This window comes from Ambystoma mexicanum, chromosome 9 (genome assembly GCF_040938575.1).
Source record: "Ambystoma mexicanum isolate Mex_15411 chromosome 9, UKY_AmexF1_1, whole genome shotgun sequence".
Classification (NCBI taxonomy): Eukaryota; Metazoa; Chordata; class Amphibia; order Caudata; family Ambystomatidae; genus Ambystoma; species Ambystoma mexicanum.
This window is the reverse complement of record NC_090931.1, coordinates 465,202,493-465,228,912: the sequence shown is the minus strand read 5'-3', so window position 1 is coordinate 465,228,912 and position 26,420 is coordinate 465,202,493. Positions and strand designations below refer to the sequence as shown.

General features: G+C 42.0%; 1 protein-coding gene across 5 annotated transcripts in view; it reads right to left on the bottom strand.

Moving 5' to 3' along the window:
* The window catches only part of PGAP4 (post-GPI attachment to proteins GalNAc transferase 4), a 206,588-nt gene that overhangs the window by 168,041 nt on the left and 12,127 nt on the right, over positions 1-26,420 (bottom strand). For 2 of the 5 annotated variants that reach the window (XM_069614999.1, XM_069615000.1), the window contains exon 2: positions 22,955-23,248. The exons of the other annotated variants lie outside the window; for them this stretch is intronic. The gene's annotated coding sequence lies outside the window, so the exon portion shown is untranslated. The remainder of the gene's footprint in view (positions 1-22,954; positions 23,249-26,420) is intronic. 5 annotated transcript variants of the gene reach the window in all.

Here is a 26,420-nt window from a genome sequence, read left to right as displayed (position 1 = left end):
GACCCCCGACCATCACAGAGCATGAAGAGGCTGGGATTCGTGGTGCCACGGAGCCGAGGGAAGGAACGAACATCTAGGAGGCGGCCTAGCTGGCGGTTACCCAGCTTTGGCTCTGCAGGGCCGTTGCCGCGAGACACACTCTTTGTCTCGCTTGGCGGCGCTGGAGTGGACTGTGCTGCAAGCGGGCACGGATGCATTTGGGCCGGAGCGTCGCAAGCTTCCCGGGAGCGGGACCGCCTGCGAGCGACATTGGAGGCCGTGGGAGAATCTTCGGCGCAACGGCAGGCTGGACTGCTGCGCAGGCGGTACTGCGCAGTGCCGGTCCGTGAAAGCCTTTGGGAGGCGGCGGAACCCCTCGTTGGTGGGCCTACAACCCCGAGGCTGTCCAAGCGGGCTGTGCGAGAGACTCGCCACGCCCCCCTATCACGTGGAAGCGGGGCTGCCTGCCGTGAGGATAAGCGTATAGTTGTCAAGGCCGCTAATTGGGCTGTGTGCGTGACGCGCCACGCCCCCCCATCACGTAGGATATCATGTGGAATGCAGGTATCGAGCAGCGAGAAACTGGAGGTGCCATGCCAGCTTGAATACGGCTGTGGCGCCACATTTTTGTCCGGCGTGATTGCAGCACTCCTGTAACCCGGAATAAAGGCGAGGGATTCTAAGATTTGCCCAGTGCCCTTGTGGGAAGGCAAATTAGGTTAGGAGCACCACAGGGCACAGGTGAGGAAGGGTGCTCTAACCGCTCCATCTTCCGGTTGTCATGGTTTGTTGATTTTGGAATGGTTGTAAAATAAACTGGATAATAAACTAGCAGGTATATATTACAGTGAGCCCATGTTAATCTTCCACACGGCAACTTTTGATAGCATTTTGGAAGTAACATACCTGGTCATTTATAGAACCTGACAGTACTGCATACCCATTTCGAGAGAAGGTTACTATTGTGACACCATATCGGGAACAGAGAATATGGCACCGTCTGGAGTTCTGGGTCCACAAGTGTTCATGCCCTCACCGGGTCCAGCAAGAATTAAATGGGCACCCTGGAAAAAGGGTTTTCTACATTATGTTAAAGCTACATGTGGAAATGGCATGTCTGTTGAGCGTAAAGTAGCTATGTTAATGCATTTTATGGGTTATGAAGGTCAGAGGATATATGACACACTACCTGATGTTTCGGAATTAGATATTGAAGAGGGTGCAAATGATTTTGACCTTGCTCTGATAAAACTTGATAAGCATTTTCAAGCTAAAACCAGTGCGGTGTTGGAAAGATATCATTTTGGCATGAGATGCCAACATGAAGGAGAATCTGTTGAAGATTATATAACTGCTTTGAGACATTTGTCTTTGCTTTGTAAATTTGGTGGTGGGTTGGAAGAACATAAGGGATCAATTTATGATACATTGTTTGAATGATAAAATAGGTGAGGAGATTTGGTTAAAAGATGACCCCAATTTAGAGGAGGTTATTAGCATTGCAAAGAGAATTGAACATACACTGCAGTGTGTAGCAAAACTGTCTGTGAAGGAAAGTAAGTCGGTGGCAGGAACTGAGGTGTTAAGGGTGGGCGATAAAAAGGGATCTTATCCCAAAGAAAAGAAGAAACAGAAAATCAGGCCCAATAGGCGTTATGAAAATGCTCAAACGAAAGGTGGGGGATCTGAACAAGCTAATAAACACACTCAGAAGGATAATTCCCAGTTTAATACAAAAAGGGAAGATAGATTATGTTTTCGTTGTGAGAGTGCACGCCACCCATCTACGTCCCCCATATGTCCTGGGAGGCGTGCCAATTGCAATATATGTAAGAAATGGGGTCATTTTGAAAATTGCTGTCAAAATTATCAGATAGGAGCAGGTGGTAAAGGAACACTTCTTATTGAAGAATATGATGGTCCCTCCTCTGAAGAAGCTGATAATTCTGAAAATGAAATTGTTACGGTGCATATGGTGAAATGTATAGGATCTGAAGAGTGTGAGCATCCTTCAGCATGGATAGAAGTGAATGGCCATTTTGTTAAAACGCTTGCTGATTCATGTTCCAAAACCACTTTAATGTCCAAAATGGTTTTTGAGAATGTGGTTGGAGGTGCTATTGAACATTTACTTCCATCTGCTAAAACCCGTGGGGGTTATAACGGAGACAAAATAGAGATTTTGGGGTGATGTGATGCAGAATTCAAATTTAAAGGGAGGCTAACTAATGGGAGAATCTATGTTACTAAGAGAGGAGAAACATTGTTGGGTTGGAGGGAACAGAGAGGTTTAAAAATTAAGTTGGATCCCAATGGTGAAGAACAAGTTTTCAATGTGGTCCACTCTCCAGAATCCAGTGGTAAGAGAGCCAAATGTGAAATGGTAACGAAATACCCTGAAGTATTTTGTGAAAAAGTAGGATGTCTTAAGGGAATGGTTCACAAGATTGTGATAAAAGGTAGTAAGCCTATCGCGTCAAAACTTAGGCCGTTAACGTTGTCAATGCGGAAAGCTGTACGTGATGAATTGGTAAAAATTGGAGAAGGAAGGAATTATTGAGCCGGCCAAGGCTGTAGAATGGATATCTCCTGTGGTGGTAGTGAAGAAGGGAAACGGAGATTTGTGGGTGTGCATTGATTTGAGAGAACTCAATCGCTGTGTTGTGGCGGATCGCCATCCCCTACCAAATATGGGTGAGCCATTAAGCAGGATTGGGAGTGCTAAATATTTTGCAAAGCTCGACATGGCAAGTGCTTATCATCAGATAAGTATGGATGCTGAGTCCCGCAAATTGACTGCTTTTATTACCTATGAAGGCATATATCAATTTAAACGCATGCAATTTGGATTGGTATCCGCTTCCTCGGTGTTCCAGAAGGTGATGGACAAATTACTAAAGGAGGTCAGTGGAGTCTGGTGTTTTCAGGACGATGTCCTGATTTGTGGGAAAGATGAGTAAGAATTGAGAAGTAGGCTTGATGTGGTTCTGAAAATATTTAAGTCGAGAGGAATAACTCTGAGGGGTGAGAAATGTGTTTTCATGACTCAGGTAGTAGAATATTTGGGTCATGAGATATCTGAACATGGTCTCAGACCAAAAAGAAATTTAGTGGAGTCTATTGTGAAAACGCAGGCACCAAAGAATAAAGGCTGAGTTAAGATCATTTTTGGGAACCATTGAATTTTATCATCGATTTGTTGAGAATTATGCAGATTGCATAACGAGTTTGAGGGCACTACTAAGGAAAGGTGTTGAATTTGTATGGAGCAAGGAATGTGAGAAGGAATGAAGAGAAAAATTCATATGGCAAGACCCTTGTAAATGTTCGATACTAGGAAGAAAACAATTTTATCTGTGGATGCCAGTGACACTGGCATAGGTGTGGTCATGCTACAACCAGATGTTGATGGTAATGAATTGGTGGTGATGCATGCGACCCGCATGTTGAGGGGTGCAGAATTAAATTATTCTGTTTGGAAAAAGAGGCTTTGGCGTGCCATTGGGGCATAGAAAAAATGAAGAATTTTGTCTGGGGACAGGAATTTGTTCTAAGAACCAATCATAGGCCGCTTAAGTCATTTTTTGAAAACAAGGGACTCAACAAAGTATCGAGGAGAGTAGCTGGATGGGTAACCAGACTACAATGTCATAAATATGTGATTGAGGTAGTTGCTGGGAAAGTGAATGTTAAGGCTGATCATGCCTCAAGGGTGAAACTTGAGGATAGTGTGAGTGATGGAGACAAAAGTGTGTGTGGTGAAAATGATATGGTATTTGCAACTGTGGAGGGTATTATACAGAAACAAGAGTGTATTCAGGCCTTAAAGTTAAGTGAAATGTGGAGGCGGATCACAGATTTGTAGAAGGTGAATGGCCAGAGAAAAGATTATTATCAGGTGAGGAAAGGTCAATGTGGGAGGTGAGGAATGAATTGTCATACCGGTGGGACAAGTTAGTCGTTCCGGGGTGTTTGAGAGGAAAACTAATAAGTCGTTCCCACCAAGGACATATAGGTGTGTGTAAGACAAAAGAAGTAATTAAGGTTGATTACTGGTGGCCAGGGATGGATCGTGAAATTGAGAAGGTTGTGGGTGCATGCACTGACTATATCAAGTCTGGAAAAAACCTAGTTGCTATGTCCCAACCAATGGGCAAAACTACCACCCCAGCAGGTGTATGGCAAGACTTATCTATGGATGTTTTGGGCCCACTTGATATGGGCGTGGGTAAAGGAAGGTTCATTCTCGTACTGGTTGATAATTTTTCAAGATGGACTGAATTTAAGGTCTTGAGGGAAGTTACCTGTCGATGCATAATAGAATTCCTGGAAGATGTTTTTGAAAGGGAGGGTTTACCCAAAAGTATCCTCACTGATAATGGCCCACAATTCATGGGGAAAATGTTTTTGGAGTATCTTGATAGATGTGGAGTCAAGCACAAGACACCTCTATATCGGTATGGTTGAAAGGGTGAACAGATGTATTATGGAGGCTATTCGTGGAGCGAACGCAAGTGGACTTGACAGAAGGGTGGCTGTGAGAGATAGGCTGTATGCATTAAAAATGGCTCCACGGATTGAGACAGGAATTAGTGCTTTTGAATTAATGAGAGGACGGAAAGCTAACACTTGTGTGGCACCAGCCTGGTTGGGCAGGGCAAGAGCAAAGGATGTAATTGTGGATGCCGTGAGGAAAAAGATGGATGCCCGCAAGGATAAGTGGGTGGAAAGTGTCAATAAGAAATATCCCAAAAGGAAAACCGTGGTTGAGGTTGGAGATTTGGTGAGAATAAGGAGAGCGGTTGTTTCCAGGAAAGGAGAGCCTCTCTACACAGAACCTGTAAGGGTTGCACGAATTTACAAGAATGCTGTGTGTGTGGAAAATGGCCAAATTTGGAGTTTATCTAGAGTTGCAAAGGTAAAAAGCTAAACTTATTCTTGCTAATGTGTTATTTTGATTATAAAGAAGTTTTATTTATTTAGAGGAGAGAGGTGTGTTGTATATAGGTTGTATGTTCAGATGTTATCAATACTGATTTAATAACCAATGCAGTTTATGTCAGTGTTACACAGGCCAGGAATGTTACTGTGCTATTCCATAATAGAACCTTCCTATGTCATATGTTCTGGAGTGCTATTGCATAAGAATGTTGTTACTTGATTTCTGTCAGTTGGACCCTGGATGTTGCCTGGGTTGGGGGCCTCTTAATATGCTACCTGAACCAAAGACAATAAAGCTGTTTTAACTTCCCTTGGCATATGGTTTTGCATTACAGGTTTGCCCAAGAAAGGAGCGAGAGATAGGACGAGGCAAGAAAGGTCAGCAGATGGCTTCTTTAGGAGAGGGTGCACAAGAGAGTGGTTTAGGGGCCGTGGGAAGGAGCGGGTGGCAAAGGAATGGTTGCAGAGTCATCCAAGACTGGGGCGAGAACGCGATGTATTCCTTGATGGTTCTGGAAGAGCAGGGCAGCACGTGTTTAGAGGAGACATCATAGAGCGAACAACTCTAGAGATCTCGTCTGGTGCAATGGGAAAGTAGGAGTATAGAGATCTTGTCTGGTGCAATGGGAAATAAGGAGGAGAATGTGCGGAAGGGGTGCAAGGGAGGCAAGAGAGAGGAGCAGATGACAAGGAGGACAGGGTGTTCAGAATTTGAGGAGAAGTGGGCGGCCAGTGCAGAAGGCCCGAGAGAATGCACTAGAATGCACTAGGATTGGCAAGTTCCTCGCAGATTTTAAGAAGTTCAGCCATGTTATTGGTGGCTGCAGAGACAGAATGCAGTACAATCAATAACTAGAGGTTTCAAATGTTCTACATATGCAGCAACATAAAATCTACAAGACACTGAGTCTGACGTGCATAGGCCACAACTCAAAAGAATTTTTGGTATAAAAAAAAATCCCACTGAAATGTTTAGGATAAATCAATCGATAAGGTGCTAAAATAGCTCAACTTATGTTCACATGATAGGTGGCCTATGCATTTTTCAATATCAATCAAATCACATGTGTACAGTGCTTTTTGCACCTTCAGTGGATTTACAATCAGATCCTCATTTGTCATTTCCAATTCATTTAATATGCATGTACAATAATTAGCCAATTCTCTCAGGCATTTTTATTTTTGGGGACTCACCATATTCTCCAAATCACAATATAGGAAACCACAAACCGGGCAAATAACATTTCAGAAAATGGTCGCCACTTCATTCTACATGACAAAGATACTAAGAATTTATTTCTGAATATTGAAAACATTATGCCAAAAATTATCTTCCCAAAAAGAAAAAACACTCAATTGTATAAAATCTTAGGTAAAACGCTTCCTTCATCAAACCTCTGTTATCTGTGCTTTGCCACTGTTGCCATTTGTTCTGCAGTAGTCAAGAGTCATATTAGAAACTTTGCTTACTATAATCTCTTTTTGATTCTTTTTATTGCACCACTTGGCCATTCAACCTTGTTCCATCGTTTTCCTTCGTCTTTCGCAGTGCTGCTGTTGTCTTTCATCCACTGCATGTTACAATCAAATGTATTTAGTGGTAATGTCCTAAAGAAATTGCCAAACCCTCCAACGATATTACCCTGATCAAGTAAGGCAACATCATTGTTCTGGATTTTATTTTTCTAACCTCAACCACTTGTAATGTTTAATTTTTACCTACAGAACCATTATACTCCATGTATTTCTTATCACAAAGCTTGTGATTTCTCATAGCAGAACATCCTAATCTCTTCCCACGTGGCCTGCATTATGATAAAGCACCATTTCTGCTGCAATTTCCATGGATTTGAACAAGCGATTAGAATATTAAATGCAGAGCCTATAACAAGGATAAAACAAGAGAGTTGAGCAATAATCCAATTCATGGATTCACCTGGTAACCTTTACAGTCTTTATAGGGGTAAGGCAGATTTTCACCAGATACCAAGATGTATCCGATTCAGCAAAGGACATAGTTGACTAGAACTCAAATCTGTGGCAGAGTAGGATTTCAAGTTATTTTTTCTAAAAAAAAAAAGTCATTACAAACCCATGCAATAACAAATTCCAGCTGCATACCAAACATTAAAGAAGGGAAACAACTGTTATAAACGTAATCATGCATTCATACTCCGCCTAGTTTGAAATGACGTCCATTTAAACTTCTGTTGGTAACTGGATCAAATGAAAGGGCACAAGTCTACTTTCCTTTTGCTCCCATTGATCTGTAGCATATCGTATTTAAATTCACATGAAACAAAATCATACATTAAAATTGACAACAATCATTCAAAGGCTCAAACCACTTCTTGATTTTACATTTAAAATATATATATTAAAAGCATATCTTGTTAATCTAAAAAAGGTCTACTGTGCAATATACAGTGTTGGATTAATTTTCAATAAAATATCGTGCAGAGTATGGCAACTGTTCTTATTCTCACATTGTGTTAAAAACGAAAGAAAAATGTGGCAAAACCATTCTGCGGCCAAAAAGCGTCTATACTGGTTTTGATCCTTGTCCAAACACTAAAAACAATTGGCTTTTAGACAAATATTAAACATAGCTTCAAGAGAACTGTTTTACAACAACTTTAATGTGTTTATTTCCTGCTTTTTCTGTTCCAAACAAGCTAATTAACAGGCATTCAATCTAAAATCTAGGACATATTTCTAATCCTCAAAACATTTTTAAATGTAAACAACTTGTAGAAGCAGATGCTCACTTTCCCCTCCTTTCATGTTTTTCTTCTCTTTTTATTGTTGTTTTTCGATACAAAATATATTTACAACATTCGTTAAAAACACTTTATACAATTATGTTGCTTACTTTAAAAACAGACAGACCAACAAATAAAAAAAAAATATATAATATAAACAAAAACACAAAAGGAAACTGCAAAAACAAATACTAACCAATAAATGATATACTAGACGCAATGATCTACACATCTCTCCTTTCAAACAAAATACTATAAGAAGCACTCGTCGCCACATATCAGCGGATTACAGATAATTTCATTACAATATGCGTTTTTTATGAGGAAATTGAAGTCGTTTTAGTTCCCCAACATGTGTGAAAAAAACAATGATTACACTTTCGTTATTTTACTTGGTGCAATAACACCTCCGCCACCAACCCATCTAAACATTCTTCCTTACAACTTAGGTTTTCCTCAATAATAGATAAAAGATGAAACAGATCAATCATCAAAGGTATTCCAAAACCCCACATACACTGTATCCAGAACAATTCACTTTTATAACCTGATGTTTCATTCAGATATTTCGTCAAAATGCTTTGCCGTTCTTTTGCGAAATAAACACAGTATACCACAAGATGTTTCAATGTTTTTTTCTAAATTTTTACAGAATCTGCAACCGTCTAGGGCTAATGATGAACTGTTAAACCAGTTTCTTAATACGCTCTAGTGTTGGAAAAAGATTTAATTTAAACCGCATGTATAGAGTACGAATTTTATGTCCGGGAAACTGCCTAAGATATGGAAGTAAGGGTTTCTGTTTGTGCCGGAATTTTGCATACTCTTTGTATGAAGTATGGGACCCAATTTTGTCAGATGTCACTGCCCAGTCATATTGCATTAACTTCAACTTGACGATTTGAGAACGTTGTGTTAAATCACAGCTGTCCATTGCTAGATTTTTTTCGCAGCTTTTCCCTATCTCAAACCGATATTGGGACACCCTTCTTTAACATTTTTCCAAAGTCCTCATACAGAGAATTTGGTAGTGGGTCCAACATTTTAGCATGGGAAGAGAGCTTACGCCATAGGTGTTTGGTGGCCAAAGATGTAAGTCCCAATTCATGTATAATTATGGTGTTCGGTAGCGATGTAGGTAAATGAAGGACTTTTTTCCATACTTTTCCTTGGATTTTATTGAGAATTGGTCCAATTGCCAAAGAACACAGGTCTAAACCATAGATAATAATTGCTTCAACTTTAAGAGTATAGAAATCGATCAGAGGAATCAGGGAAAATTGGCAGACTTTTAGGTATATTAATTTCATTTGGGCAATCAGAGGTATAGCTTTGGTAGTAATTTCTACCTGCCATTTGGCAATTGAATCCAAATGTTTCAAGTTATACCCCAAATAAATCATGCCTAGTGCACGAGGAATAGGCAACCCATTAATGTTCCATTGATATCTAATTATCTTCCTCTTATTTGTAAACACCAAGATGTGCGATTTCTTTGGGTTTAACTTCAAATTGCGATTCTCACAAAATTCGACTAGATGTTCCAATTTATTTTGGAGACCAAAAGGAGTACGGTCGAATAATATCAGGTCATCCGCAAACGCTAACCAATCCAGACGGTTATCACCCAATTTAATCGCAAACGAATTACAAGTTGACCAAAGTGTATCAATATCAGATAGGTACAGGTTAAAAAGAGTGGCGGCAAGGTTACAACCTTGTTTTACTCCTATATAGGTGTTAATGGGAGAGGTTAAAGAACCTACCATCAATTTTTATCCTGTAATTTGTGTTGGTGTGTAGCAATATAATCATTGATATGAGGTGAGGAGGAATTAATAAATCTTGCATCCTTTGCCATAATAATTGTCTGATTACAGAATCAACGCCCCAGATATATCTACTAGTGCCATATATATTGTGCCATATTCTTTCTTCTTAGTTGTTTTTAGTAGATGTGCCAACAAGGTGGCATTAAATTGTGTACCCATGCTTTTACGAAATCCAGTTTGGTACTGTGAGATGATTTTCTGTTTCAGAATGAAATAATTTAAATCTTTTAATATTAGAGCAGCAAAGATCTTTGCAGAGACATCAATTGAAGCTATAGGTCTAAAGTTGATGGGATCATTCAACGGACCTTTTTTATGTAGAGGTATTACAATCGCCGTTACCCACGAAAGGGGCACTTTTTTTGATTGAAATACGCATTCCATACGCCTTAGCATGATTTTTGACCATAGCTTTGGATCATCCTTTATAACCCAAGGTGGAATGCCCTCTGGCCCAGCAGCCTTGGAGAATTTCAATTTCACTATTATGTGAATGATATCATTCAAGTCCGAGGGACATTTCATATCTAAGGTTTGTAACCCACTGAATTTCAGTGGCAAAGCATACTTGTTCTTATAGAATTCACTCCAGGTTCCGCCGCTTACTGCAGAGCATAAAGACGGCTTTCCTTTTAAGAGTGGATCTTTCAATATCGCCCAAATTTCTCTGGTATTTTTTTCGATTAGATTCAGAATAATTTTTTGATTAGATTCCATAAATTTAGCAAGCTTTATTTGTTTAACATCATTTTTATAGCTTGTCAGAATTTTTTTTTTCAGAATCGCATAACAACTTGTCTCATTGGATAGTTTGAGCAGATTGTGCATTTCGTTATTTTTTTGTTTTTTCCTCAAGGCAATTGCCACATTGTATCTGGCCTTATAGTTATTCTGCTTAACCGTTAGTTTCTGCTTTGCCAAGTTATCAATATGGCCACGGATCACAATCTCATTCTTCCTTTCCCAAGCCATAAGCTCATCCGTAGACATCATTTCTGCGTTTATTTTTTCAGTGTCCCTATTGACCATATAATTTAGATGCCTGTATAAGCTTGTATTACACCTGATGGAAAGTGCTTTCCGATCTATCACCATTAATAAGGCCGGAATGGTGTCATACATAGGAAAGTTACAGTCTAACCGACACTCCAAAATGCAGTGATCACTTAGGTGTGATTGTGTGATATTGTAACTTGTTGTTGATGCAGCTAATGGCCCCGAAATCATAAGATAATCAATCGTGGAAAATTTCGTCCCACGAGACCAAGTGTATGGATGTTCTTTTTGAACGAAAGGTATTACATGCATATCCCATTCATTGAAATAATTTATCCATAATTGACCTCTTTCAAAGGCTGGCATTTCATACAGATTGCTCGCTGTATCTGTCCCCACTAGTTTTGTATTAAGGTTTGAATTGAAATCACCTCCTATGATGATTTGTGCATTTGGAGCTGTCCCCCCTAGTTTTGTATTACGGTTCGAATTGAAATCACCTCCTATGATGATTTGTGCATTTGGAAAGTCTGTTACAACCTGTAATATTACAAAATTCACTTTTTCAATAATGTATCTACAGATGTTACAGCTGGATTCCAATAAAGAGCAATTAATATCATATGAATACATTCGAGTGTTTGATGTTACTTCTACAACCAATATATCTGTGGATGTATAAACTTGACATGCCTTAACACAATATATGTGTCTCACAAAAATAGCAAGAACGCCAGATGGGCGCCCCAGTATACCTCTTACAGCATGAGCACAAAAGGCCACATAACCTTCCAGGTAAATATCTTGGGTTGCCATGGTTTCCTGTTGTATAATTATTGCTGGTAATTCCATGTATGGAATATTCTGAAACCATTGCTCGAGATTCTTAAATCCACAGTAATTCCAAGAATTTATAACTACTACATTATTTTATGGATATTCTTTAATTGGGAGATCACCAATTAGTGTTTTCATGAGTGGTTCAAGCCATGCAAGGCTTGTGACAATTTGCGCAACTGATTCGGATTGTACTCTAATTTTTTCCTGCATAGTTGCAAACTGAAGATCACGGTCTTCTGCGGTAGTATTGCTTTGTAATGCTGAGGGCTGATATTCCACAAAATATGTAGCATGTTCCAACGAGTTATACATTGATAACTCATAACCAAGCATTTGAAAATCTTTTTCATGTTTCCATATTAATGAGGCAATAATTGTGTTTTGATATTTACATAGCATCCGACAATTGGGCACATACGGTAGTCTAATGCAGTCAATGTCATTAGAGACCAAATTGCGAAGTGCCCGTATTTGATCGAGCATCGTTGCTCGATTTAAATTGGGTTTATCTACTTTCGTTGGATCCAACATCCATCCCATTACCAATTTCATTTCAGGTAACAGTGCTTTGTAATATGTCAATCTATCAACACCCTGTCCATCCAAAGTAGAGGTGGGCGCCATAGATTGCCCTTTTTGCTGCACATCTGATCCACCATGCATGGCCTGCGAATTGACAAGCTCAGGCGCCTGTGAGATTGCGTGTTCATTATCATCCAGGCGTGCTTGTTTATGGTTACTTTCATCCAATGTATTAGTCGGGACGATTGAGGTGGCGAGGATGTTCGCTGAATTTTGGGATAACGAAGTTATTTTTTTATCCATTTTTTCAAAGAAACCCTGTAACTGCGTTTGTATCAGAAGGAGGGGGGGCGATATACCGCCCTCCTCTTTTATAAGTTCTACATTTTGTTGACTGACCCCCATGTTCATGGTTCTTATTTGTATCCTTCGATACACTTGATGGGGCAATATTAACAGTAGCGTCAGTTATTCCCAATACAGCTTGACTTTCGGTGTTGAGTTATATAGATGGTGATTTCATCCTTTATTATGCTGTTATTTTATTTTTTTTGCTTTTTGTCTGTCTGTTGGGCCATCAACATTGACTTTATTTTTTTCCCTTCTTGCTACATGTTATATTGAACCCCAGTTGAGTGGATGGATTTTGTGTAACAGAGTTGTTTGTTCTGCCTTTTCAATGCTCTCGCGTGTAGTTTTTTTGCTTTGCGAGACATGAAAAAGGTACTCTGTTTTCCGTTACTTGCCTCAGCCAAGAATTCACTAGAAACAAGTCCCTTCTGGTCAGAGTCTTCATTTAGATCAATCAAATCTGTTAAGGGCAGAGGGGCTGTCAGGGATAGATTTTGAAAGAATGAAATTTCTCTCCTCATCTGGCGAGTACTTCAGCCATCTTCTCCACAGATATTAAGTTTGCAGCTAGAACTATCTTTTCTAGGGCAAATATTCTTTCATGTTGCAATTTGGCAATCTCCTCATACGGTGGAATCTGATTTATTTGATCATCTTTAGAACCACTCGTTATGCTTACATCTATTATGTCAACTTTTTCCAAGTTGATAGTTTGGGTGGCTTGAGTTTACCTTGTGCATATGGTCATCTTTTACTGCATCTACAGTCTCTACCAGCTTTTGTTCTTGGGTACGTTTGCCACTTAGATGTTGGTCAGCCCAGAATGTGTGGCATTTTTCCTGTGCCATCAAAAATCCCTCTATTCTGCTCAGTCTAGAGTTGATTTCTGACATTCTGACGCCAATAGCCCCATGTGTATATTCGTGTCCCTTATCCAGCAAGTTCAGGATCCTTGTCAGGACCGGGAAATTCTGTAGTTCTTGTTGGTTTAGATCTACCAGGGTCTCTTCTAGAGGGAATAGGAGGTGAAGAGTTGGGTTGGCGTGGTATTTCTAGACTTTGTTTAGGTAGAAATGGGTCAAAGCCCAAAACCGGTGAATGCGGATAGGTTTTATCAGATGGAATGTAGCGCATGTCATTTTTTTTTGTTTCTTTTAGTTGATCCAGATTTGCCGCGATCGCTGCGTGAAAATGTACTTGCTCCCTGAAGCCCCATGAGCTTGCGGCAGGTGTTGACGGCCAATTTGAAAGCCGTGTTCTACTGTGAAGCTCAGCAAGGACAACCGGAGCAACCAATAAGATATCTACAGTGGGCATGCTATGTTCGTCATTTGCCACACCCAGTAGTGAAATGTCGGTGATGGGGATGTTATATATCGGGTTCAGTGGGTAAGAGCCCATCCTGCCCCTCCATGTGGATTTGTGCCAAGGTCTGCACCTTATGTTCGCTTTGTGGAATTTTTAATTTTTGTAGCTCAGGCGACATTTCCCCTCCTCCCCCCCCCCCCCCCACCCCAAGTAATTTATTTAAAAAGGTAGGCACTTGTCTGGTCCGTTTTCGCTATAAATGCAAATAACAAAAATTGCATAAAACTTTAGATTTTGCAAATGGTTGAGCTTTATACATATACCCAAGCGCATACAATAGCTTTATTCTCACCTCATACCCATACTCTGCTACACTTTGATCATGCACATTTCAACTGTCTGGCCTTCAAGCAGTGTCACATCCTGCCTGGTCTGCCCTGTCTCGTGTCAGTCTGGCTTGCTCCTTCGTGAGTAGCTCGATTCTCTCTGCCTCCATCCTGCAGAGCCATATGCATACCCATGTTTTGTCTTACTTGCAAAACAGTGTGCACCTAAACGCCAACTCTGTGTAATTTAAAAGCTCAAAACATATAGGTCCTGTTGCAGAACTTAATATTTGTCAATGGATCAAAATATTAGTTTCATCCTCCCTTAAATGAAGCAAACTAAATTCACAAAAAGGACACAAAAGTTGGTGCTATGCTCAGGAGAGTGGACATGGCCGTATGGTTTTAAAAATGTTGAGATCAGCATTTTGAATCAGATTGGGATTTTGTGTTAATTGAATTGATTGAATTTTCTCCAAGCCACAGGTCCTCTAGTATGCCTACATACAAAGCAACAACTAATTTTAGCCTACGAAATTTGAATAATGATCAAATGAGCCACGTTATCAGTTAACTAAAATAAACATGGGCTTCTCACAGGCTTCGTTCACTTGAACAAGGCCTTTGGATGTGGTGTGCAAGACATTAAAATGTGCCTTCTATAAAAAGGGGTCAGGTTGCAAACTATCATTTACCCTCTAGTTGTGAGTCATTTCTTTTTCACAGCATCGTTTAAAGTACATGTGCACCTCTTTGAAATGCGTTCATAATGCTTCTAAGCGGGTTAGGTCCTTGCTAGCTACCGGCAAGATGGCTGCATAGTTTCTTTGGTTCCCCCCCCCACCCCGACATGACGAGCACATTTATTTTTTTTGGACCTGTCTGTTTTGAAATGTATGCCTTAAAATAAAGTAGGCGTTATGTCTACTCACCAGTTTGTCCTTTGGTGGTGGTGTTTGTGCTCTGCTACAGTTTGGCCACCTTTTTCCGGTATGCAGTGATAAAATGGCAGCAAAAATGTCGGCAGAACAAAATAATTGCGGCAAAAATGCTGCGGTTTGACCCGTTAAAGGTCTACCCCATTACACCATTTAAGGAGAGCGGGGGTTGCAGGGCTGTCCGCTGCATCCTTTACAGGGATTGTGGTGGCAAAACCACAGCCTTTTTGCCGCGCTATTTTGTGTTCACGGCCATTTTTTGCCGCGGTTTTAACACATGGAACCCTTTTTCCTGCGCGTCAGGTTGTCTGAGGCAAGTGTTGCGGAGCAATTGGATGCCGCCATAGCTCTCCAATCACCCGCTTTTGGGGGGGGTTTCACCCGCCTTGCAAGCAGCTGAATCACCCGACAAGTCCCTCATACGCCCATTCACTTCAATGGGCTCTCACCCACCAAAAGTGTTTTCACCTGCCTTGGTGACACAAAAGGTGGGGCGCTATGTGCTGCGATTTCATTCACTGAGCTGATTTCGATAGAGACTGAGGCGCTATCTGGGTTTGATTGTGCAGAGGATGAATTCAGGAGGGTGGGGGTCACCACGTGGAGGACACTCAGTGCATATCTGCCTCTCTGAGGTAATTAAGCGGCGTTGCGCGAGGACGTGGATTGAATATCGCACTTTATGGCATACTCATGATTGACATCTAATGTACATTTGTTTTATACCATATTTCTACGTGATCTTTTCTTAATCATTTGTTCTACACATGTTTTAAGGAGTGCTTTAACATTAAGTCATGGCCACAGCTAAAGGTGAGCAGAGTGTACCTATACCATCAATTGAAATATCTACATTTAATAAAAGGCATGGAAAAGATTCTGACCAAACTATCCAATATTCAAACCCCCCCATTTCAATGTTAGATACTCGTACTCCAACGGTTTCAAGATGACCTTCGCTCATTCAAGAATGAAATTAAAGTGATAACGAAGGATGAATGAAGCAGAAGAGCGCATTTCTTTTACAGACGACAGGTTCGAAGGTTTGGAACATATGCATCAAAAAGTATTTCAGATGGAAATGGAAATTATTAATTTGGAAGATCGAAATAGAAGAGAACATTCGAAATGGAGAACATTTGAATTTAAAGAAATCCGGAAAATACAGAGCAGGATGATGCCAATAAATTGTTATCCGACTGGCTACCTAAGGCTTTAGACATTTCTTTTGCACCACCCCTTGAATTTCAAAGAGCAGATAGGATAAAACCTAAGGCTCGTCAAATGACAACAGCGGCTAAGAAACAATCTCCTTTATCACTTCATGGCGATAAAATCTATATTTCAACCAGATTGCGATGAGACCAGCATTGAGAAGTCTTGGCATTAAATATAGCCAGTTAGACCCTGCTAGAATGTTAATTACTCCACCACATGGCTCTACCAAAGAATATTCTGACCCGATGATCTTTGTAGACTTATTAAATTCCTTGAATCATTGGCTATGGGCACTTAATCCATTATTACTCTGTTTACAAGTGTGCTCTCGGTTATTGCCATCATTATTGATATGCAAATCAAAGGGGGGGGCCTTTGTTTAGGATTATTGATATGGTTTACTCAACGTGGTTATTGCCATCATATATTAGTACCCGGCGAGGGTCAACCAGAATGTAACAGACATTCTGATTTGCCCTTGCCAGGGCATTACCCGACCGGCTGGGATTCCTTGCCATTGTTCCTGTCGGGGAGTGGGTGTGGCAGCCCCTCAGCCAATGAGGAGGCTTGAAACGGGGCCATCCCCGCTCGAGACACCACACAGCTGGAGGCTGCCATCCTCCCCTCCGGGGATTCAGGAGTGTTTTTTTTTCCTCCTCCCCATCCCCTGCAAACCGTCCCCTCCACTCCCGCCCTCCCAACCCCACATACCTTCTTATTTCTCCTTTTTTTTCTGGAACAAATGCGCTGGGAACACTTCTGTTCCCAGTGCGTCCGCTCCCGAAGGCCGCCATGGAAAGGGCCTTCCTTGGCGGACATTTCCTTTGACATTTTTCTTTAGAAACAAAGAGTATGGTGTCATTTTGGGGGGGGGTAAAATTGATTTAGCCCGTTTCCAAGAAACGCACATATATTCAGAAGTTGAGAATAATAAAGATTATGGGTAGGCCAGGTTTCTTTCACAAGAGAGAAACAGAACTAATAGGCAAACTCACAATTTGTTTTAAAGTTGGCTTTGAATGGAATAGGTAAAACACTAAAAATGGGCTAAATCACTGAAATTGTTGAAATTCTAATGGGAGCCGCTCTATCTGGTTGTAGACAAACACTAGCAATGATTTGATGGCAACAAGCAATGAGAAAACTTAATTTTGAGGTCGGGTGCAATGAAAAGCTATTTTACACGTTATAGATTTTGCCAAATAACTAAGGATTTGCGATGCGGTTTTGGGTTCTCTGGAAAGCGTAGGTTGTTAGCCACAAGCACACTTAAATTTCGTTTCTAGCATGAAAATTGAAGTTATGGACGTTCTCGTGGAAGTCGTTTTTTTTCCAGATAGAGGCAAATTGTAAAACAAAGATGCGCTTTTAAAAGACAAACAGGATTTCTTTACACTAGGGATGGACTATGAAGAAGCAAACTACACGACAGCACAGCCACCAGCCCAGGACGTCTCTGGATCAGATTTTTGCCTGCCGAGACGCTCGCCTTCTTCAGAAAAATATATACCAGCACAAAGATCGGTTTAACACTACCAGTACAGGAGGAGATAATAGGTATGTGATAGAGAGTTCAGGCAGTTCAATGCAGTTCTGAGTATGATAGAGGATGGGTTTGGATAGGGAGGACTATGGACAGTACATAAACTAGTGACAGTCCTATACTAAGGATACTCACTACATAGGTTTGAACAGAACCGTCAGGGATTCAGGTCAGTCAAGGTTTCTGGACAGGAATTCTGCTGGGCACACCGGATTGGACAGCAAGGCGTCTGGTCACTGCATGGTGGGACTGGACTGGATCTGCAATGGCTCTGGTTCACAGCTATCTGGTCGCAGCACGGCTCTACTGGGTTGGGTATTTGGATTCTGGCAATAATTCTTAGAAGGATAGCAGTACAGCACAGCCAGGCTGTTCTTTGGTTCCCCTTAGAGGTCTGGGGTAAATTCTGGTTTCTGGAATTTTCAAGGCCTAGCTGAGACTGGTTCAGCTATGGAAATGGGCCTTTCTGCTTGCCAAGTATCTGGAGTCTGGAATATGGATAGTTCTCTTGCAAAGTGCTCCGCCAGCAATCGGTTGGTGGGTGAATGTGTGTCTCCAAGTCCTCAGCTGTCTCCATGTATGCATTTGATAAAGGGGTGTGTATGCTGAATTATCCTAGGCGCACCCCCTAGGTAGTCCATTGGCTAGAATCCGCCCTCTCCCTTGTGGAGCAGAAAACAGTGGGTCACCATGATGATGTAGTTTGATGGGGCCTCTTGGTTTTTGAACATGAAATCTACTTTTCATATAATGCATATTTACAATTTTACAAACTTGATAACAATAGCATATCTATATCACATCTTTGTGGAGCAAATATACTTCCAAGCCCCGTAATTGTAGGATCGTGGGTCTGGATTTGACAGAATTTCACACTTTACCAAAATGGGTACACATGTGCGCATTGTATATGGGCATAAGCGTGTGAAGTTTCATGCTTCTGACATAAATACATTTGCTATAAAACCACAATGTCTACAGTTATATCCCAGAACATAGCACAGAGTTCTGGCTCCTCTTAAAATGTGCAGCAAAAATTTAGGTTCAGAAGTCCGGGATGTATTTATTTTTTACAATTGTCCACAGTAAATTATCAGTCTTATTAGAAATCTGCTTTTTGTCCATTGTCAATCAACAAAATTGTCTGTACCTGCCTCCTTTTCCTTCTTGCAGCTTCAGCAGCAATCTCCGCCCACTTTCTTCTGGCAGAGGCCCTTCACAATCCTTCCTGATTAGCATCTCCATGCCTGGGAGGAAGCCCATTGTGCTCTTCCCAGAGCAGGCCCAGCGCCCCTCCCCTCCCCTCTTAACACTTGAATGTGAGTTCCTGGCCCAGAGAGCAGAAGGGAGGTGCCTTGCCCATTAGGGGGGGGGGGGAGTTGTTTTGTAGTTTTGGCTTGAATCAGGCTTACTTTAAAAGTCACTTTGTTACATTTTTTTTGTTGAAAATAAACCTGCAATTTTAAAACAAACATCTAGAACACCGATTCCAGGCTCTAAACCATGACGTTTAAATGGTTGCAACCTAGGTTACTCTTGATAACAGGTCACTTAGATTTTAGACATTAGATCTGGAATGGTACAAGTTTACTTAAAACAGGCTTTTGAAATAGTCCTTCTGGCAGCCGCTGCTACTGCGCCCAGATTTTTGACAGCTTTCACAGGCAGGCAAACTGGCTGTGGATGTTTTTGTGACCAATTCAGCTTTCCAGGATATTGCAATTCCACAATGCTTTCTTGACTTCAGTAACATATGACATCCCGCAAGAAGATTGGATGTTTGTGGGTTTTTAGGACCTGCATTTTGTATTTTCAGCAACCAAGAAAAGATTTAACTGCAAGATTTCGGATTTCATTCATCAAGCACTGCTTTTCATCTGTGCTTCATTTTTACATGTTGGACAGCCCAATTACATGTTTCCGAAATGCGGTCTCCATTCCACCACTGACAACATACATGGTAGATTTGGCAGCCATCTTGTTGTGCTTGGTAGAGCGCAATTTCCCTAGGTTTTGGCGTGCATGGGGTTTTCGCTGCCATTTTGAGGATTCTGGTGCCACCAGCACGCAGTGATGCCGCAGGGCAGAGCAGAGTGGGTTAAAACATCCCACAGCAAATATCTCAGAATGGTGGGTGATTTGGGGGATGAGCTTAGGATGACTTGATTATGCCAACATCATCCCTATTTTAAAAAAAACTTCGTTCCTGATGCGTGTAGAATGACTTGCTGATCACTTCAAGAGATTGCACACTTGTCCCTGATGATTTGGGGCTGATTCTGGGATGACCTGCTGATTACTTCAAGAGCATTGCCATGAAATATGTTTGTTCTTGATGATTTGGGGATGACTTCCCCGATTACTTCCCAACATCAGAGTTTGTAGGAGGATATGCGGACCAATACAGATTGTCATTCCGCTTTTGCTTAGTTGCACATACGCTGAATGACACCCCACTGTGGCAAGTGTAAATCTTGGAGACTATGTTGGGCCAAAGTGGAAGCCAGAGGCCTAAACATAGCATGCATCCCCTGGGTGAGAATCCTTTGCCATCCAGTCAAAAGCAGGAACCCAGCACCCTCACTATCAATACATTTCCATGCCGACTTGTTAGATAAGAATTGGTGCAGTCCCACTGTGCGAGACTACACAACACTTATCTGCTTGGCATTAGGTAACGCACATTTTGGTGTAGGTCTGTACTACACAGGTTGTTAGTGTGACTGAGCAGCCAGGCCTATCTAAAGAGGGATAAATGTGAGCTGTACAAATGAAATCCTTAAATAGAAAGTAGCCAAACAAAACTTACACTCAAGGTTTCAGTTATAAATAGTTATTTATTTAACATACATCTTTAAATAAGCGTTCTTTAGAAAGGCAACTCATGTAACAATGTAAATATATTTAAAATTACATTTCAGAATCAGAACAAGTTAGTGGATAATCTTTGGATTTGCCTCTACACAATTCCTACACCCTGGGGTGACTTCAATCACAAGGACAGTAATGGCTTTTATATACCACACTTGTTATACTTAGATTCTGAGGTTGCAGAAAGGAAAGGTTTATGGAAGGGAAAAAAAAGGGTTTACAGGTTCTCAGTATATGTGAGGACAACTAAATCTTCCAATGAAATCTAGACACGCCTTTCCCAGCAAACAAGTTACCACCTATGAGGGACAAACAATATCAAAGGCAATGGGCTAGAAGAGTCTGCAGGGAGCCAGGACAGCCAAAGTAAATTTGAAACAGTCTATGGAGCTGAGGCACTTCTTAGAATCAAAGGTCTTGCACAAAGTTAGAGGTTGTTAGAAAATCACTTGTAGGGTCACACGTTGTTAAGCCTGTGAAAACAGAGTTGGAATCAACTCAAATCTAAAAGTAGGCCACTGCAATTCCCAAATGAGAAAAGCACGGCTACAAGAAAGTGAGGTAAATACCCAAAGTCTAAACAGTACCTCTGGTTTGAAGAAGAGTTGTCCAGCTGGCTTTTGTCCTGCTACAACAATGCAGACCCAGTGTTCCTGAGCCTCAGTCGCGGGGACAAGAGGGAGGACATCTGTAGGGCTCCTGAAGCGGTACTTGGGAGGTCGTCGGCAGCTATGGGCTCTTTTCGGTTCAGCAGCACTTCACGTTTCAGCACTTAGTAGACAGCACCGTTGCAGATCTCCGATAAAGGTTGGGCTTCCTTCGCTCCTTGGGTCCTGCACTCTGGTGAGGGGACTCGAGCTTTGGTCGTCCTGCTTCTGGAGGGTCCTTAGGAGACTCCTGGAGTTTGTAGCCGGATTTCAGACTTTCACTTGACTATGGATTACTTGACTTCTGGCACTCGGTTCTTGCAGCAATGAAGTAGTACAGCCAGACAAGGAATATGGTCCATTTGAGTTCGTCTCTGGGTTAGTTGATCTCCCTAACCCAAGGGGAGAAATTGTCCGTTCCGGAGCTTCTCTGTTGAATTGAAAAAGGAGTTTCAGCACAGCAGCAGGGCTATACCTGGCAACTCAAAGGTCCAGGAGGATGCAACAAGCTTCATTCACGGTTTCTTCGTCGGAGGTTTCTCCCAGTTGTCGACGCTGCCTCTAGTCCCAAAACCCTAGCCTTTTAAACAGGTTTCCCCCATTCATGAACAGCCTAGCCCGTCAATCACACAGCAAGGAAAGGATAGCGAGCCAGCCAGCCAATCAGGACTGGTTGCATTCAGGCATTCCTAGAGGAAAAAAATAAAAATAAAAAAGACAGGGGAGTTTCAGGGCCCTCCCTCACATCCTGTCCTTCCAGACACACTGGAGCCAGAGGCAGGCTTCAGGGCTGAAGCCCCGCCAAAGGCAAGACAAAGGGCTCCAATCTGTTTCAATGCACAGAGTAAAACCCAAGAAAGACCTCACAAACAGAAAATGGCAAAAAAAATATGGGGGCCATTTTGATAAAATGGTCACCCATGGGTGCTATACTACAGCTGAGGGTTCAGCCTGCGGTAGAAAGGCACAAAAAAGGTAAACCACTGCCACCAACCATTCAAAATAGGGAGGGGAACATAAAAATGTTACATGAGAATGTAGGATAAGGCGCTACTAGGTAACCCTCAGAAATCCATATAAGATAGTGTGTGCTGGACCCACAAAGAGAAAAAGGTAAGTAAAGTCAAAGTCAATTTCACTTTACTATTCTTGGGAACAGTAGTTCACAACCAGAAAAGGTATTTCAAACCTTATGAGAAATCTAAATGATTTCTCAGTGACACTGCCCTGAAGGTGCTGTGGGTAACCATACAAAAAGTAGATGCCTATGGAGATTGTCAGATTCCCAAAACAGTGAAAACACAATCCAATTCAGGTCAAAACACATGAGGGAGTGGGAAAAAGGTCTCAATCAATCCAGGGTTAAAACTTTAAAAAGTCCTGCAGTCCAGCAAAAGAGCTGGGGGTCTGTAACGGTCAGGAAAATGAAACGCGTCCCAGTGCAGCACGAACCACACCTGCTTGGGGAGTGGTGGGGACTGGAGAGTACACCGTATTCATGTGCAGATACGGAACGAAATGAAGGGAGAAACACAGACCCATCAAAGGTGCTACCCTACAGGGAAGGAGGGGCCGGTAAAAAGGAACAGAAGGCGGATAAGGGGAGGTCGACCGAACCAAGAGTGGAAAGTCCGTGCCGGCCTTAGTTCACAATAGACATGTGGAGTTGAGAGACGGGTATGCGAGAGCCGAAACGCCATGTTGCTGCACGTTAGCAGAGACGCGAGCGTATGGTTGTTGCAGCCGTCCTAGGGACCTAAGCCGCAGACCCGCATTCAACAAGATGCCACATTGCAGAAGTTCCGTTAACAAAATACACGTCCCGAAACCCACGAACAACCCAACCAAAAACCAATAAACAAATTCAACAAAGCGCTTACCTGGTCAATGAAGACCTGAACAGGGCGGTGGGAGCCGGGGAAAGCTGCAGAACGCCAGGCTTGAAGGGGAAAAGGGGCGGGGCTTGGGAGGGTTTTTATAACGTGATAAAGGAAGTAAGTCCTGATTGGCCTGTTAAGCCCTGTATATATAAAGCCACAGTTGAGGAGGAGGAGTATTGTTCACTCTTGGTTTCGTTACAGAACAACCCAGACGGACCGGCAGGAGCTGCAGAAGGCTTGTGGGCGTATGAGGACTAGGAAGAGAAGACTTGCCAGAGGACCTTACTACATTCCCTGCAAAGAATCAGAAAAAGAACACTGAAAAAGCACAGCGGGAAAAGAGAAAAGAATACTTTCAGTGAAGATACCTGCCTTTACATACTTTTTTATTTAACCAGTTGTAAGTCTGAATAAAGAGCAATTTTCTTTTCAACAAAACCCGTTCGACTGGCACAACCCCAAAACACAAACATCCAAGTTGGCCCAAGGAGACATACAAATAAAAGAGCAAAGAGACTAAAATGCTCCCTACCTGTCCACATACGACAACATGGTAAACAAAAGCAGCAGAGCAACAAAGGCCCTCATTACGGGTCCGGCGGTAACTGTGCAGGTAAAACCGGCAGATAGCCGCTGGACCTGTAATGAATGACTGCTGCCCGATTTCCCAGAAACACCAGGGCATCACAACCCCGGCGCTCCAGTAAGTCAGACGGCAGCAATTGTAAATCCCCATTCCCATAGGACTCAATGGGAATGAGGATCATGGAAACACCGGCACCGTTAACAATGTGCCAGTGTTTCCATAAAAGTCTGTGGGCAGGTGCCATTCCACCCACCAAGTCAGACCTGGTGGGCAGGAGGGCATCCGCCTCGCAAACTTGTACTTTGCCGGTCCGGATACAGCATCTTACTGGCACAGTTGTTTCCGGGCTGGCAAAGTTATAATGAGGGCCAATGAACCGGCAGCCAACAAGCGTTACAAATACAAACCCAACCAGGACACCAAACGGAACACAACTACTAATAAACCATCCCAACCCGGTCTCCACCATGGACAATACCCCAAACAGAACAAGGAACACATTGGAATCCATCACACTCTACACACCCTGTATCACAAAGACTGGAACAGAGGGGTAGCTATCCTATTTACCACCCGGAACAAACCAACCCTGCCATAAACCTCATCAGTCTACTCGACAAAGAGACTGACCAACAAAGAACCACCCCACCCAAAAGGCTCAACCGGGAAAAACCCACATGGAACGGAAATCCAACCAAAAACACACTAGTCAGAACAAACAATACTAACAACAACACGAAAGGGAAATCAAGCAAACTACACTGCAGTATCCTCAACGTTAGATCCATGGCAAAACACTCAACAGAACTAAATGAATGCCTAAGCGAAGGAGGCACAGATGTGCTCTTCCTTATAGAAACCTGGCTATCAGACAAGTATAAAGCCACAGCGAACGAAGCAACACCTGACAATTATGAATTAATACACGCCAATAGAGAAAACCAAAGAGGAGGCGGAATCGCAACTATACACAAAAAAACACTCCTTAGCATCTCAAATCACCACAACCAACGTGGAAGACTATAAATCCCTCCTAATCAAGATAGAACTCAACGACCAATCTAACATAAGATTCCTCCTGATCTACAGAGCACCTTCTTACAACCCCAACTTTGCAACGAAACCAGCAGACAAGGCCGCCATGCGATCAACCCACCACGACAACCTAGGTGAAAGAGATCCCACCAATACAAACCGATACAACAGAAGACACTCAACAATTGGATCACCAAGGACCTTGACCAATTAGCACCAGCTAAAACATTGAAAACACCAACAAAAACAGGCAGCAAAATGGTCCACAGAAGAACTGAAAAAAACTCCAAAAAAACAATGGAAACAAAATGGAGAGAACAATACACCAGACATGACAAAATAAAATACCAAAGACAACTCAAACTGTACAAAGCAACAGTCCTCAAAGAAACAAGAAAAAACCTACTACTGCACAAGAATAGAATTAGCAAACAATTCACAGAAAGAACTCTTTAAAATCAGATTTAAAAAAAAATAATAAAAAAAATAATAATTTACTGCAAAAATTCCATCACCCTTGCACCAACACTTTGTGACAAAATCACCAACCACTTGCGAGCAAAAATAGACACAATACAGGTGACCATCAACCTAGCTGGGGCAAATACAACCACTGGACCACAGACACCAGACGAAACAGATCAAAGCAAAACTAATCTGCCTAGAACCCAGTGGCGGCTGGTGAGTTTGAAAGCTGGTGGGGCGTACATTTCCCCAGGGTGAATTTTTGAACGAGCGTGTGCAGCCCCCAAGGAAAAATGGCCTACAAAAACGTGCAATTTACTGTCCAAAAAACCCACCGAAATATGAAAAAAGCATTAGGTTTTACATACTAATGGTGGTACATTATTCTTACGTGTACAAGTGTGATGGTGGATTTTACAGCAGCTTGTATTGAGAATAGCTGTAACTATGGTGTATGCATAAAGAAATTCATTATATAGTCAGTAATAATGGAACATATGTTTGTCATGCTGTTACTGGCATTCACATGCGTTCATCCCCTTAACAAGGTGGTATTTTAGACATTTTCTGAAAGTTAAAACCAAGTGGCAAGCTGGCAGTATACCTCACATCCTGTCGAATCCTCTGTGTCCAGAACAGATACAAGGACAGTCAGAGCTTTGTCCAGCGTCATTGCATCGGTGTGTGACACAACGCCCCAGAACACTGCTCCCCAGAAGCGGTGCACCCCAGGGTCTGCTTTTGTGTGGATGCGTTTTGTGCAGTTTGTATACTACAAGGTCTCCATCCTTCGTGGACTGAAGTTTGACAGATACACAACTGGTTGCGCCCAGCCAGTCTCTCCCTAATCTCCCCGAGTCTTAGCATGAAAGATTCACCATCCTCCACAACTTTAGAGTTTTTGTGAAAATTGTGTAGTTCTGCAATGTGGATTTCTGCATCCGCATTTGCTGCAAAACAGATAAATTACCCGGTTCAATGACGGGTAAATGGCCTTTTGCTTGGACTAGCTATTGTGAAATCAAATCCCAGCTCTGCCATTGGATGCTGAGTGACTTTAGACAGTTTCGAAATCTCACTCTCTCTCCCTATGTCTCTTGCGCTCTCTCTCTCACTCTGAATCACTCTTGCTTTCTCTGTGACCCTCTCTCTGTCTCATTCCCACTCTGTCTCTCTCTTCCTGTGTCTCTTTCTCTCTCACATACACTCCAGTCTCTCTCTATCTCACTATCTGAGTCTCTCACTTTTTCTCACTCTCACACACTTTCTTTCTCTCTCTCTCTCTGTCCCTCTCTCTCTCTGTCCTTCTGACACAAACACTTTTTCTCTACCTTTCTTTCGCTCTGTCTCTCTCGGTCTCTCTTGCTCTTTATCTCTGTG